At 31.3% G+C, this 14,611-nt stretch overlaps 1 protein-coding gene across 1 annotated transcript in view; it reads left to right on the top strand.

Annotated features, from left to right (window-relative positions):
- Nucleotides 1-1,053: 1,053 nt before the first annotated feature.
- LOC143193987 (uncharacterized) overlaps nt 1,054-14,611 on the top strand; it is a 37,767-nt gene continuing 24,209 nt past the window's right edge. Inside the window, exon 1 of the mRNA XM_076400510.1 lies at nt 1,054-1,520. The gene's annotated coding sequence lies outside the window, so the exon portion shown is untranslated. The remainder of the gene's footprint in view (nt 1,521-14,611) is intronic.

Here is a 14,611-nt window from a genome sequence, read left to right as displayed (position 1 = left end):
GGTCGACCGTTCCGTCACCTTTACCACCGCGCCAACCAAGCCAGCCTGTTAACTTTATCTTTTAATGTATAAAATAATTCTCTATAATTCTTATCCTTTTTTCCTTCCCTATTTTTATAAAATTCATTCACAAATTATATGTTAATATGCTATATGCGATTTATTCAACAATTTAAAATACTGTTCAGTATGAAAAATTATATATGATATTAGTAATTACATAGTCAGTAATTTAATTAATATATTTAAAATTATTATTTATCAATAATTATAATGTTAGATATTAGTAATTAGGATTTTCTTAAACTAAATGTTGATAATAATATGACATCTTCAAGTATAATATGAGTACTAATAAAATCGTAACAATTTGATGACTTTTAGTCTATTTAGCAAAATTTAGTAATAAACTAATTCTACAAAAGTTTTAATATCATTCTAAAAATATATTTAAATATATATGTAACATTTATCGATATATTTTTGTCAACATATATAATATATTTTGGTACAATACTTTTACCAGTAAGAGGTATTTTCATACAAAACTTTAATTAAGATTCTAATAACAATAATATGGTTTTATTAATTTATAATTGCGCGCATATCGCAGGCATTATTATGAGGAATTCGATTAGTTGCCTGTTAAAATTTTGTGATTAAATTTCAAATAACTATTGACAAAAAACCGTATGTAGCCGGATTAAAAGCAGTGGCTATTGAGCATAAAAGACCGGCCTGTAATTTTTATTCTATTATTTCGCGTTTGAATAAACAATGGCAATGAGATTATAAACCGTGTACACTCTATAGGATTCAATCCGTCGGGAATAGGTGGGCGAATATAATCAATCGTGCAGTCGGCCAACTCGTGGAACTATCCTATATATACATAATTCCGCATACCGTCCGGCTTTCGCGACGAGCCGGCAGCGCCGCGCTGGCTTTCATTCCCGCGCACGGCCGACTACGCACCACCAGACCTGGACACGCGGTACCTCCCCTCCGTCCGCGCCGCTGTTTGCGTGCGAGCCACGCCAAATGTTGATCGTTGAGTCAGTTCAAGCCCGTTTTCCGTCGCGGAAATATCAATTGCGGGGGCTTGGATCCGGACAGCTTGGTGGTTTCTACATGGGCTTCCAGTGAGAGGCCGTACAGAGCTCGGGCGGGGGACAGGTCCCGTGAATCGTCTTCGTGGTCGTCGTCGCGCTGCAACAAAACGACCGAAAAGAAACAAAAGAGGTCCGCGGTGAGATTTCGCTAACGGTATATGCAGCGACGTTCGTCATCTCTCCTCGCGTCCCATTCATTGGTCGATACAGCTAGGTACGCACGTGACATTTTCGTATTTTCGCGTCGGGTCGCGGGATTTTCGCAGGAAATCGGTTCGGTTCAGAGCGCCCATCCCGTCATTCGGTTCCCCCCTGGCCCAGACTTCTACTTTCGAGACATTGAAACAAGTGAAAGTGACCGGACAGGCAACGACACTCCAACAACCCCGCCCCCCTCCCGTTAGTCAGGTGAGTACGTCGATTTTCCCTTCCGATAATGTACCCAGGACATTCCGCCGAGATCCCGATACGTAAAACGGAAAGGGTGTTTCTGTAACAAGAGCATTGCCCGGGTGATATCTGGCATGTGACGTAGCATGTGCTTCGATCTGATTGGCCCGCCCCTGACACCGTACCTCTGTCCTCGATTTCTGCGATTTTTACTCCTTTATTTCCCTTAATTTAACCGACAGGACGCCGTTCCTAATCACCCTCATACTGTTACTTGCGTCACCTTCCACATTCATACGATAAACCCCATAAAACTCCGTGAATTTTAAATGAAAATGATGTCTGCAACGTGTCCTTATTGACGACGTGATGTGCGCTGTTGCCAGGTATGCGGTGGATTTGCCACTCCTTTATCAATGATCTTGGCTAGACCACTTGTTATGCTGAATTATTTTTTCTTATTATTTTATTTTCTCGCTTCACGCGCTTGTTTGATAGATCTTGAGATATTTACGCAACACCGGGTTGTCGGTGATGCAGTTCTGGGGGATATTCGTCGTGTTTTAGGCGACCGTTTACACGAAAAGGGCACTTGTATCCCGGTTTCTTTGTTCTCGAGGACGCAAATTAACGGTCTCGTGTAATTCGTGCGCTATGGGGCTGTGGGAATTGGAAGGGGATTTTTCCCATGCAGAATAGAGCCGTATAAGACCACCATATACTTTGTATGAGTTTTTGATGTAATTATAAAAATAATAAAATTAAACTCAGCTGCAATTCCCGCTTCAAACAGGTTTGTTAATTTCTTCGCGTAAACAACAAATCGGAATTTTAATAAAAACAAATTATTTTTTCACATAATCTCTGAAATCAAAATCTGTTGTTCAAGGTCACAGTTAAGGACATTTTTTCTAATGAGTAAAAAACTCAGTCGTGTACTAGATCCTGATTCATATTGATTTTTAATACAGTTATGGTCAGAGTATAGCAAGTTACTGTTTGGTTCTAAATTAAATTAAAGGTTAATATGTTATCCGGTTTAATAGACAAATAAATTAATTGATTACTGGCTGGAAATTCGAATTTAATTACAATGGTAAAAATTGTGTGTTAATGATTTTATGGGGTTCGACCTATGAGTCAAGATTATTTTATTAACTTTTGGCATATCATCAAAAAAAATTTAAATACAATTTAATTGTCTGGACTATTTTTTTAAATAAAATATGATAACGTTACTGTGAAGAATATAAAGTCAATCTCATATATATATGTATATATATATATATATATATATATATATATATATATATATAAATTTATAAGAAATTTTATAAGTAAAAGTATATAAAGTATATATTTTATAACCATATATAAAGTTATGTGGTTATAAAATAAAATTAATATTAATAATTACATTAATATAATTATTTGCATATGTAAAGCAAAAATAGTATTTAATAATAATTAATAATTCACTTGATTAACATATTTATAAGACTATGTGTTCTATCATTTACTAAAGTTAATTCAATTTAACATATAGGAAATATAATTTTATATTTAAGAGCATATACTTAATGAACACCTTGCAAAGCAAAACACTAGCAAGAATAATCAGTAGCAATTCCGGATATAATATCCAACCATCCGGGCTTACACAGCATGTTACTGAATGATGATATTAATGAGATTATTGTTCTTTGTGAGAATTTTTTCTCATCCAGATAGTTAGTCCATATAAGTCATAGTGAATAAAAATTAAACGCTAAAATTTAATTCAATAAAAAGAACAAATTCAACGAACAACCGTCTAGTAATGTATGGATATTTCTAGCTTTTAACTGAGCTATTACTATTGTCATAAGTGCAGTTTCTATAAACTTGTTTTAACCGAAACAGAATAGTTTAAAACACTCCAATATCTGATATTAAAAATAATAATTCATTAATTAAAATATAATAATACGACTTTGAATAAGTTTTTGTGGCTCATAATTATTAATTATTATGTGTTATTTTTAAAAATTAAAACAGGTAGACAATTTGTATCATTATGGTTACCTTTTTTGACTGGTCAATACAATTCTTGACTTTCCAGCAGTAATTGAATTTTACGAGTATTTCAGAAGAACAGAAGAACATTTATTCAGATACATATTAAAAGGTTCATGATATCGTGGACATCGCTCTTTTTCTTAGCAATAACTGATTAATAATCATTTTCTTAAACTATACGGAGATTTGGCGTTAGATTCAATTAACATACTTCTGAAGTATATGAGATAAATAATTTTTTTCATTGAATGTTTTATTGTTTAGAAAACATATTTTGTAATTTTTTATTTTTTTATTATTATTATTTTATTATATTATTTTTTTGTTTTGATGAAACTTTTATTATTCTATGAATAACTAAGTAAATATTATCATTTAAACATTGAAATGATTATAAACCATAAATATACAATAATGATAAATATTTTAATTAAACATCTGAAAAATAAGCCGTCAATATTAAATGCGACATCTATTGGAACAAGAGTTAAATGAATAGAATAATGTTTGGTGGATAATATGGGTGTAGCAGGAGTTCCCATTTAACTATAATCAAATAGATATTCAGGTGTGATTCTCTGTAGTTTTATTACAAATTTACTGGGATGTACGAATTAGTTTGTAAAACCGCCATTTTACTCTTTTATTGCTCGGCTCGCGAACACAAGATCACAGTTTTCCCTCTGAATACAACCTTCGGTACGATGGATCATACGTCTGAATTGAATAATCCATTTGGATTTTGAGTATATCCACCCAAACAGCCTAGATTGTTCAAAATAAGTACTCCGTAGATTAGTTTAGAGATTAGATCTAGATATATTTTGACGGACTTTAAGCCAATAATAAATTGGAAAAATTCCAAATAAACATAACCCCATAAATGTAATTATAATTTATATATATTGAAAAAATATTACTACAAGAAATTTCTTTCGGCATAAAACTTGACGTATTCCAAATTATAAAAATAATACATTTATAATAAAATATTTTTAACAAAAACATTAAACCGTCGTAACCGGGACTTCCTATTTTCCGCCACATTAGCTCAGCAATAACATTATACATTATTCTGATTATTATAGATAAAAAATAGGTGAAAACATTATACGTGCCTTTGAAATTTGCGCGTTTCCCTCGATTTCCCCCCTTCCCCCCAACAGATCCTGATTTGGTTCCAATGAGACCACCTCAGAAGTGCACTCTTTCGAGTAAAAAAATAATTGACGGAGAAATCGGCGAACATACATTTAAAAAAATATACAGCCGAATATAGAACATCCTCCTTTTTCGAAATCGGTTAAAAATGATAGATATTGAATTTGAAACAATTTGCACATGTTACCATTGTAACAAACACTCACGCACGCAGTCCTGTTAACGTTATCTATTGTTAAATAGCGAGAATTTATTCAAAGTTCCTATAAATCTACATATATTCGAGACAAATGCGATGATATAGGTCAGCAACTGTCACTTTCTAATTGATTATATTTATATCATATTGATTTGTCACAGTTCGCTTATTACACATGACATGACTTTTTATTTGTTTTCTAGATTATGCTCGAACGAGGTACCTCAAATATTTGTTTGTCGGAAACCACCCTGCCTACTTGAGATAATCATTTTTATTTTATTTAAACGCGTTTAATACATAAACAAAATTCGATTACATAATTTATGCCGCTTTTTTATACTATATGCAGTATAAAACCAATTTTGTTGGGATGGGTGAGAAATACGATTGCAAATAATAGATAATTTAAAATGAAACCTTATTATATTCGGTTTGCTATTTTTTTCATAAAATGAAACGTGAAAAAAACATGTTCCATCAAGTTTAATTAAGGCTTGTTAATAGGTTTTAAAATTAAATAGTTATTAGTTATGTTTTCATGTGATAAATAATATTTAATTTAACATACATTTATTTTTCATTTGAAGTTTTCCTCAACTTTTTGAAATCCAAAATTTAATTCAAAATAGAAATCCGATTAGCTTTGATAAATATGCATTTAAATCTCCAATTTCTATAATGCTCCTCTGTTTGTTTATCTGTTTCCCAACTACTGTAAAATACAAAAATAAATTGATGTTATTAAATGCCAGGTCAGATGTAGCACGTGCGAGCAAAATGCCAAAAAGTTCAAATATCAGTATCTAACACCGTCCACCTTTCCATATGACTGTATGTTATTATTTTTGCAATATAAGCTTTTATAAATGTCTCATTAAAATTATGATAATAATGATTACTTTAATTAATTCTGATTTTTAATTATTTGATGTTTTATTTTGAAATTATAAGAAAATGAATTCCATAGAACTTAAATGCTATTCATTTTGTAAATTTTCTTTATTATACCATATACTACTAAGAGGTATTTAATATTAAAGGAGTTTTTAATTATACTGATACTAATACTTATTTACTTAATATTCAAATACTTATGAAAAATGCATTTTATTTCAACTAAAGTACCATCCATTTCCAATCAACAGGATGTTCAATGATGAATTCCCCATGGAAAAAAATTAATGTCCTAAATAATCCAATCTTGGAACCATTTTCTACATAAAGTTGCATAAAACGAGTGTTATTGCTATTATGTTAAAAGTTCTCTGATGACCTCTTCCCTATCTTGTAACTAATTAGTTGAGCAATTTGTGGCCGAACATTATCGCTCAAAAATTTACTTTGGCGCATATTCAATTCTTGTTTTTGGTACTTATTATTACAGAGTATAGAGTATAGAGCAGAGTAAACTGTGTGAATGAACAAACACCAAATGCTAAAAAATTGAAAATGTAAGATATAGGATTAGAACAGTCTCAAAATAAAAATTGAACTATTCTTAAATATATTAGGTGCTTGTATGTATTCTATTCATTTTTTTTATTTTCATGCGTTTTAAGAGAAATTTTGTTGTTGAGTGGTGTTGAGATTGTATACACAGTTGAGCTGCAACAGTGTATACAATCTTGGAACCATTTTCTACATGAAGTTGCATAAAACGAGTGCTGTTGTTATTATGTTAAAGGTTCTCTGATGAACTCTTCCCTATCTTGTAACTAATTTAGCAATTTGTGGCCGAATATTATCATTCAAAAAGTTGCTTTGGCCCATATTTAGTTCTTGTTTTAATGTAATTAGTAATCCTTTGGTCTCACTAAAGAGATAACATAACTTTTACTGTATGAACGTCCCATGTCGGTATCGCAGTTGACGTCGATAGAATGGTTCGCTTACTCTTTTCCGTAGGATTATCAAAATAACTGAAGATCAATGTCAACTATAGAGTTATAAGGATAAACATAGTTCCTTTTTGAAGCAAGATTAGCACATTTATTTACCAGATCATTCCCATCGCCATTTAATTTATACTAGTATTTTTTTGTTCAAAATTCGCTTAATCATTAACGTAATCTCCATCAAGAGCCACACAATAATTCCAGCGCAGCGCTGCTCTAACATTTCAATACCACTTTTGTAGAACGATTTATCTTTTGCCTCAAAATAGGCCTGTCGCCACTTGCTGTCCACTCAGATGAGGGTCCTTTTGATTCCGAAGTGAAGTGATGGATCCATGTTTCATCCATTGTGACATATCGACAACACATTTTTATTTTTGCTCAACAGTGAGAAAACGCGGCATCCACTTTGAACAGAACATTCTCATAGTCAAATGCTTATGCAATATAAAACCAACACGTGCCTTTAATATCTTTACGATGTTAGCTAACTCATGCAACTTCACTTTTCGATCATTCAAAACGATTTTGTGATTTTTTTTATGTTTTTTGGTGTTATCATCTCATTTGGACGTCCACTGCGTTCTTTATCATCGGTGTTTTTACGACCACGTTTGAAGTCAGTAAACCAACTGATAGAGCGGAATCCTTATAGTACTTTTCAAGTCATTGCTTCGCTTGAACGGTATTTTTCCCATCAAGAAGCAGGGTAAAATTAAAACCGACAATGTTTTTGATCCACTGTTTTGAAAAGAACAAAAACAGTGCCACCCTTAGCACAATAATTCACAAACTTATGAGTAGAATATAATAAAATTTTAATAGCTTTCTTTTCAAGGTTAATAGTAACTGAAAAAGCGATAAATACAATAAAACAGCGCTATCTATGTGTTAGGCCTGAGACTTTTCAGCTCATGTGTTATTATGTTATTCAAAGTGCCATTAAGCATAACGAAACTAATTATACTGATTAAATCAGCTATATTCATCAGGAGCACAGACAATATTCTATCAATCAAAATCTGCAACGACTGAAATTTGGCCACTGCAAATAATAAAAAGGGCCAAAAACATACAAAACACAATACATATTTTTCAGAAGCAAAATCATAAAAACGCCATAAGGAATAAATAATAAATCTAAACTTTTGATAAGGTGTATTATATAGATTATAAATAAATTTTAAAAGGACTGAAAAGTGTCAAGGTCATCAAGTGAAGTGCATAATGCAATAAAGATAAATAAAATGTTTAATCACGTAGAATCATTCATGGAATTATATCTAAATCAAAAGCGCCAAGGTTAGTTGTATGGCGGTCACCAAAAATAAACTGAGAAAATTTATCAAATGTTATTGATTTAGTAGACAATTATTATCAGCCCAAACGGTATGACAAATAATATCGTACTTTTTTAGCTTTAAGATTTAATTTCTTTTAAGAATGCTATAAATAACTTCTCATTGCTACTTGTGTTACAGTAATAATGTTGTGTTGGAAGTGCAAATTGGTTCGATCCGTTCTCAAGATGTCTCTGGCTATTACATGTACATTGCATAGCGACAGCTAATTTTGGGTGACATCACAGGAGTTAGACATATTTGGTTACATACTTTGTCAATAATACTTTCGGTTTGAATGTCATACAAAATCTCAGTTTTTTTACTGTATAAGCAGCATGTGCGGGAGGTTTTCTTTCTTCTTCTGCTTTAGTTGGAAGAACACTGCAGCATCGAATGCTTTAGAAGTTTTGGGCGATAATACTGCAACTGATAAATGTTTGGAAATACTCAAGTGGTACTATTTTACCGAAGTTGCCTCTAATTTATTTTTTTCAAAATGGAATTAAAAAATCGCCTTGCGTGAGAAAAAAAGTATTAGCTAGCGATATGCAATACACTGATTAATCTGTTCATTAATTTTTTTCAGAAATAGAAGAAATTAACGTGCTCTACAAATAATAATGCCTTCCATCACTTTATCATATGAAGGAGATCAGTTTTAACATTTATTTATCGTCTAGTGTTTTACACTGTTTCTAATTTAAATTTCGTCATTCAATGCATAATGTTATATAGTCTTTAATCAGTTAAAAAATGCAACGTCAATTATTAATAATGTAATTGTTTTAAGTTTAAAAAACACTGAGTAAACGCACTACATGATAAAAATGTTTATCACATGGTGTGATAAAATTAAATTGAAAGAGAATAAAATGGAATTGATTATGCCAGACAAAAAAGATTATTTCTTGAACCCATTTATAGTATATCAAAATTTGCCTTAATTATTATTAAGTTAATATCACATGACGCCTAACAGCACACAGCAAAAAATTGAAAATCCGAGATATATAATTAGAATTAGTCTGAAACAAGTCCCCAATAAAAATATTTATTATCGCATAGAGTGATTTATTTAAATTGAAACAAAATAAAACTAAATAAAAATAAATATTTGGATATTGCATTCAGTTGATCGAGACACTTTTGTCATACTATCACTTATAAAATATCCATCTCCGTTTATCTACGTTGGAAAAGTAAACTTTCCTGCAAGTGATATTTTATTTGCTCTTAATTCGTCATATCCAAAGGTAAAAGAATATTAACATTACAGAACAATTAAATAAATATTCAACACGACAATGCTCGCCCACACATGTCAAACCGCTGAAAAAATATTTGGAAACACTTTAAATACAAGTTCTAGACCATCTGCCGTATTTTCCAGATATTGCTTCGTCCAACTGTCACTTATTTTCATCACTTTTTGAACAGTATATAAAATTTAATAACACACTTCTTCAGTTCTAATAAATCATTTTTATAAAAAACGCTATGAATTAATTCCAATACTCGATATTTTAATGGAAATATCCTCGATTAACCAGACCTAAACGATTAAAACTGAAAATATAGCGAAAATGAATTTCTGTAATTGGAAAATAATATATATATAAAACGATTCAGAATTGGAAAAATAGAATAGTAGTAAAATTAATAATAAATAAAATGAAAATTAGTCCATACAGTGAAATTTATTGAACAATAGGGATAATAATATTTTTTAATGAGCTGATATAGCGATACAGAAAAAATATCGATATATCAATATTTTTTTAGTCGATATTTTTCGATATCTTTTCAAAATAAATTAAATATAATTTATAAATTTAAAATATCGATATATCGAAATATCTATATATTTTCGGTGACCAACACCCCTAAGCTGGAATGAATCATGGCAAAATGTTTCAAAGGAAGACAGTAGAAGTGCGGGATAACGCAACCAAGGCCAACTAGGTATTGCGACCATGATAACAGTGAGAATAATATGACAAGCGCAATTAGACAATATCCACAGCGAAAAAACGATAAGACAATTAATGTTAAATGTTACTAAACATTGATATTTTATTTGTTTGTAGCAGTAATTTCCTTATTGAGACCTCTATAAACATTTATTACTGGTGTCGTAATAATATTTTTATAACAATATTGAATAATTAAATCAACCTTTTTATCTTACCGAAGGGGTCAAGTATTAATAATTTTAATATTTTACTCGGTGTTGTTTTCTTATATGTTTAAGTGTTTACATATATGTATATTACTATTTAATTTTTGCAATGCAATTGTTCCGCTTTTAATTAATATATTATAGTATGTACATAGACAAATGCAGTTGCATGAAATTAACGAAAACTCACTTTTGGTTGAGAAACACTGATTATACACAATATGTGATAAAAATGTTCAATCACATGGAATGATTCATTGAAAATAAAACAATGCTGAGCTGCTAACCATATACATGACCAAGGTCGGCCATAAATTGGAATCACCAATTAATATTTCAATAATTGTTCGAGATTACGAATATGTATAAATTGTTTGCATAAATTAAAATTTTGAGCATGTATTTTATGAATTTTTACAGACATATATTTTGAGGCTGTAGGTTTTTTCTGTAAATTATATCAAGGCTTTACTGTCAAATAAATGCTGTTTTCCAAGTATTGTGCATGGTTAGTCATAGTTTCCTGGCAATTTTTTTTGGTAGAATTCGAATTCTATGTCTAAAAAACTCAACTAATACGTTATTGTTGGTATGAATCTGAATGTTTTTTTAAAGGTTAGTAATTTAGCGTAGCCTCGTAAAGCGCTAAATAGCATGTGCGGTGAAACAATATCAAATAGATAATGAACAGAAATAAAGTATATATATTAAAGAATCGGTATCGTGTTTCATATTTGACAGAATATTTAAGCTTTATGGTTTAAATTTAATGGATGCTGTTGAAGCTGAGAAATTAATATAAATCTTTTAGGTCGTATAATGTCGAAACTTCGAAGATGATGTAAATATTTGACGGCTCTAAATCGTGTGCTAATGGTGTCAAAGTTGATGTTCATTTTTAAGTTTCGAAACTAGACCGATTCTATATTTTTTAAATTGATTACATCTTAAATTAGATATGTTTAGTACAATTTTAATTTTTGTTCAGTTGTACTTGCATCAATATACAAGTAAGGCGAGTATGGGATAAATACATCAGTATGTATTTCCCTAATTAAAATTACTACTTAAATTAAAGTTAACATTAAATACTCGTAGACTATACAAACTCATGTAGGTTCGCTTCAACTCGAAGATTTAAAAGACCAATTATTCGAGTACCGCCGATTAAAAATGATCGAAATAAATGGGTTCGACGCAACCTCTTCGTCGTTCGTCTTAGGACCTCTCCTATATCTGCTCTATACTGCTGACATTCCATCAACAAAAGAAACATTACTTGGAACCTTTGCTGACGACACAATGATTATGACAAACGACATATCTCTTCCTAGGGCAACAGAAAAAGTACAAGTGGCAGTCAACAAAATCTACAAATGGACGAAATATTGGAAAATTAAACTTATTAGCTCCAAATCTGTCCACGTTAATTTTGCATTGCGGCGAAATAATAAAAACTTAATTATATCACCCAATGGATACCCGATTCCGAAGCAGAATCAGCTAAATACCTTGGAATCCATCTTGCCGGTAGATTAAATTGGAAACATCACGTTAGACAGAAAGCAAAACACATTAGAAACAGAATAAAACAACTGTACTGGTTAGTCGGAAGATACTCTCAACTTGATCTAAAATCAAAAAGGTTGATCTATAATACCATTATAAAGCCAATTTGGACCTATGGGGTGCAAATGTGGGGTTGCACTAAAAATTCAAATCAACTAATCATACAACGCTGTCAAAACAAGGTTCTTCGATTGATTAACAATGCCTATCGCTACGTAACCAACGAAGAACTGCACGATGACCTGGAAATCAAATGAATTTGCGGAGTTATCCAAGATTTCGCTTTGAAACACGAAAGAAGATTACTAAATCATACTAACATGGAAGCAATACAACTGCTGGACTGTCAGGAGATTGAATCGAACCAAACCATACGAATTTATATAAAGTGTATACCTTTAGTGTAAACTATAGCTATAAGTTATTATAATTTTATAATTGAGGAATACATTGATGTATTTTCTGGCACTCGTCTTGCTTGTGAATTAATATAAGTACAAATGAAAAGTACTAATAAATTATTTTTAATTAAGATTGTACTAAGCGTATCTAATAAAGATGTTATAAAAAATGTAGGTTCGCTTTAAGCTTCTGCGTGTTGTTCAGTAGCTATATTGCTTCTACGTTGCTGTGATTTAGTAACCTCATTTCATGTTTTAGGTCGAAATCTTGGATAACTGCGTAAATTCATCTGACTTCCAGGTCTACATGATGACCGATCGTTCTTCGTCGGTTACGTAGCGATACGCATTGCTAATTAATCGAATAATTTTATTTTGGCATCATTGCATTACAAATTGGTTTAATGTTTTAGTGCAGCCCCATATTTGAACCATATTCTAGTCGAAATAGGTTTTATAAGAGACTGATAAATAAATCTCTCAGGTCAAGTTGGGAGTATCTTCCGACTATCCAGTACAAATCTTTGATTTTGAGTATAATCTGCTCTGGTTTTTATCTAACTTGATATTGATTCTAGAAAAGGCTAAACAGTGGGAAGAATGTTCTCTATATTGTATCTAGTATATGCATCTTCTATACCTCTTAGGACTTTGTTCTAAAAAATGTGTATTACTTTTCACAGAACATTCCCATAACTGTTTTCCACAGGGCCATATCGATTTTAAAATTTGCCTGTACAACAACATTTCATTATGTATTCTTTTCATTTTGATGTGCTTTGATTTTTAAAGTTACTTATCGTTGTTGCTATTTGGGATGATAGTGTTATTCATTGTTTTTGTTGTATGGACAGTTTCATTATATGTAAACGAAATGTTGTTAGGAATATGCATTGAGTTACTTTAGTTAACATGTGGGATTAATAATGATAGAGAATAAGAATTCTTTCATTTTAATTGGGCACAAGTAAATATCAGGAAGTGTTATACGTTATAGCATCTTATAGATTAAATATGACATACAGAATAAGTTATTCATACCTTTTGAAAATATAATCTCATTTTTGAATTATCAAGGGAATTATGGGAAAGTATATTTTTTACTAATTAATTAATTAATTGCCAAATGTGTCTTAACAAGTCTTTGATTGTTGAGACATACTTTCTTAAGCTTCATTATTCACTATTAATTTTACATGCTAAGAATATTTTTTAAGGTTTCGACATTGCAATAGTCTGCAGCTAGAGCTGGAACTATCGGCTCAACTTCACTTTTCTTGAATTTTCCGACACCGGTGAATTGGATAAATTCAAAATATATTTCATGCTTCCACTGGTTAGTGTGAATGGACCAATTTTAATGTTTAATGTTTACAAGGTTGGAAAAAAACTCCTACAAATATTTTTTTACATAAAGTGATTATATCTTTCTTTGTCCACCCCCATCTTGTCATGAATTCCCCGTCTATCTTTTTTATTTTCGTCCATTATACAGTTATATCTCTTGAGAATCAACCTTTCATTGGCTACGTTTAATTAGAACATTGGACACCACCCTTTATTTGTAGCAAAGTATACACCAGCCTCTCACTCTGCTTATAACATAATATGTTTTATTTGTTTCCCCAACGTTTATTTTTGATTTATCGTCGAAAGTTTTATTGATAAAAACGGCGAGAAAATCGTTAATTTTCTTCTGTTATGCAAAGAGATTGTCACTTGTTCTATAATTGTGTGATACATTTTTTACTACAGTTTATACAGCGGTGTTTTTACATATTAGAAACATTATTCTATATAATTGATCATTAGAACATTCAAAATCATTAAAACACATAAATATAATTGAGCAATACCTTTTTATTAGCATTCAGTTTATATCTGATTTACTAAAACAATATATAAATGAACATATGTACACTGGAATATTTTTTAAAATATTTTAAAGTCTGCTTTTTACCAACTAGGGTTTATCTGGACTGGTCCTATAGTGGGCTCCAAATCACGGTCCTCAGTATTAAATCTACCGACTGACCAGTGACCAACTTAGAGACCATCCCAGAGGACATCCTACCTTACCCAGCCGGGTTACTGGCGCGACTGGGATGGTTATTCCTTATCGGATTTTGCACTCTTGTCTATGACAATCACAAATATTAAACAACCACAAACATAAATTTACGACCATACCCCAGCAGGACTCGAACACGCGACTATCGCAACAGTAGCTGGACCGTCCTGTCACCTTAATCACTGCGCCAACCAAACCGGCAATAAGTTACATAACATGTGGTAAATTAT

Source organism: Rhynchophorus ferrugineus, unplaced genomic scaffold (assembly GCF_030347505.1).
Source record: "Rhynchophorus ferrugineus isolate W39M unplaced genomic scaffold, kcgeb_rfMv2 rfM3, whole genome shotgun sequence".
Taxonomy (NCBI): domain Eukaryota; kingdom Metazoa; phylum Arthropoda; class Insecta; order Coleoptera; family Curculionidae; genus Rhynchophorus; species Rhynchophorus ferrugineus.
This window is presented reverse-complemented; position numbering and strand designations above follow the sequence as displayed.